This window comes from Polistes canadensis, unplaced genomic scaffold, assembly GCF_001313835.1.
Source record: "Polistes canadensis isolate GaletaPanama2010 unplaced genomic scaffold, ASM131383v1 scaffold_178, whole genome shotgun sequence".
In the NCBI taxonomy this organism is placed as follows: domain Eukaryota; kingdom Metazoa; phylum Arthropoda; class Insecta; order Hymenoptera; family Vespidae; genus Polistes; species Polistes canadensis.
The window spans coordinates 19,633-22,388 of record NW_014569725.1 but is presented as its reverse complement, the minus strand read 5'-3'; the positions used below and the strand labels follow the sequence as shown (position 1 = coordinate 22,388).

General features: G+C 27.0%; 1 protein-coding gene across 1 annotated transcript in view; it reads right to left on the bottom strand.

Moving 5' to 3' along the window:
- Positions 1-2,756, bottom strand: part of LOC106789335 (RB1-inducible coiled-coil protein 1) — a 20,324-nt gene that overhangs the window by 16,808 nt on the left and 760 nt on the right. The window lies entirely within an intron of this gene.

Below are 2,756 nucleotides of genomic sequence, written 5' to 3'. Positions count from 1 at the left end.
TATTATATTTCTTTCTATTTTAAAACTTACGTAGATATATAGTTTAGCCGAATTAAATATCAAAATCATAGTATTTTATAAATACAATATGATGAGGTTAAAGAATTACGAATTATTTGATTTTTATATTAATATCTTTTGTATATTTTATTCGTTTAATTTTTTTTTTTTAACGAATGTAACAAAATTGTTTGGCTAATGTCATGCAAGAATATGCGTGTAACATTAAGATATACAAAATATTATATATGCAGTAATGTTGCCAAAGAGTCTTCTTCAAGGTTTTCTAGGTTTTCAAGGTTTTCCACTCGTTAACACTTTCGCGACCAGTAAACACATTTCTACGTCATTTTAAAGTTTTAACCAGAGTACTGGAAATGCAATTCTACGTCATTAAAAAATTCTTTCTTTTAGATGAGTAGCGGGTAAGGTAACCTCCTGTGTGTTATATTCAAATCTGTAGTTTCGAATTGAATTGTAAACAGGAAATAATTATAAGATATTTTTATTATTTATGTTCATTTTTAAATAGAAAGAAAAAAAACACAGCAGTATCAAGCTATATAAATTAAAAAATTAAAATCGTACGCGCAGTGGCTTAAGTTAAGTGATAATAAATTGTCATGCTCCAATGCATTCGCGTAATCAACATTATTCTGTATATTTATAAAAGTTTAGATATAATCAAATCCGTTAATTTATGTTTTATGCTTTAAGAAACGAGTTTTCTTTAATCGTCGTTAAAAGATTGAAATAAATCATATTGCGTATGAAAAATATGATGTTGTTAGTAACAAATGTAACTTTGAAAAACTTAAACGAGACTCTCTTGGATTATGTGCTGTAATAAAATGTTTTTTTAGAAAATGTGCGACAATTCCTGGAAATATTTTTGGAAAATCTATTAGAGTAAATTTATTGTTTGTTGTGTTGTTTTTGAGATAGTTCAATTTTTTGAAGTCAATAAAATTACTTTATATGCAAATGAAATATTAATTTAAAAACTCACGAACTTTTGGTTCACCCTAATAGTAACGCGAGGAGGAAAACAGTTATTTTTCTTTTTTTTTTCTTTTTTCTTTTAAGTTAAGGGCATAGCTTGACGATACAACAACATCCGACGGATGATACTGATTTTAATTCGAAGCGGATGAGTCGGCTACCGCAATCAGCTGCCACTTGTCACCGTGAATTCGTATACGTATACATACACACATACATTTATTTCACCGTACAAACTGGATTCTATGTTTGTGTGTAAAGATACCCATAACTGCGAGTATAGTATTTTATACAATTTCTCGTTCGTGATATTTCAAAGCAGCTGCACGCACGTGTACACCTACATTAGGTGCTCGTATATATATATATACAGGATGTTCCACAAATTATTTTAGTGTAAAAAAAAAATAAAATAATATAAATAACAGTAATACAATATTTTTGTATTTTATTTCAATAGATGAATTGGTGTTGCTAATTTAAATATTGGGTTGTTTGGAATATCTGTGCGGATTTTTAAATAAATATTTTTAGATAATATTATTATATATGTATTAAATATTATACTTTATAATAAAATTTAATATATACTTTAATTGAATATAATAATACATGAAATATTAATAAGTTTAATTTAATAAATTTTCATACATACATATTACAAAATATATATCAAATAAGTAATTATAACTTTAAAAAAAATCCAATTCTAAAATGTTATCTTAACAATTTACTAATGTATAAGTGAAATAATACGAAGCATTTTTTATCTTCGAAGTACAATATCCATTTTTGTCTGTATTTATATATGTATATCTATATAACAGAATGAAGCAAATTTCAGTACAAAATTTTTGAACAATCCTATAACTATCGAAAGAAATGTATAATTTTTCAGTTTGGGAAAAGCAAATTTTTGGACAACCTGTATATATATATATATATATATGAAATACGGTATATATACGGTTAATGCTGCGATGGAAAAAAGATTATCTACTTCGTACGCTTCTCATCTCTACTACACTATCCCCACTACACTACTACTACTACTACTTGCAATTTACAGCGTGACTCCTTCGTTTATAACCGTGTTCTATTCAATCTAACGATGAACCGTTGTAATACAAATTTTTCTATACGTCTAAATTTCTTTTTCTGGTAATAAATTGATTATTACTTCTTATTCTTAGTAATAATAACGAATATTCGCGAATTTATTTCTCTTATTTTTCGATAATTCGTTATGCTTTCTCTTTATCTCTCTTTCTCTCTCTTTTTTCATTTTTCTCTTCTTCGTATTATATTCATTATAGTTTATTTTGAAAAGTATATTTAATCACAATGACGATTACATCAATTTTTCCTTATTTCGTGAAAAATGCTGGTACATATTCATTTTTATTATCATAAAAAATAAAACGCGATATGAATTAATTTCGGTAATTATTATACAATATATTATCTGCAGGAAGTTGATTGTTTATTCTGTTTTATCGCGACCGCTAATGCTACCAATTAATCTTTCCTTATCATTCCGACAAAACTTGTATAGCGAAATGAATAAAAAAAAAAAGAAAAGGGAAAAAAGAAAAAACCACACGTGTTTCCTCGCAAATAGTCATCATCAACGGTTTGAGAGGATTAAAAGAACTTCCAAGAGGTGGAGTGGGGTAGGGGGATTAGAGGGAATAATTAACGCAGTCGCAAAGTTGTTAGTCTGTTTTATCTCGATCGTTCGTTATGAATAACAA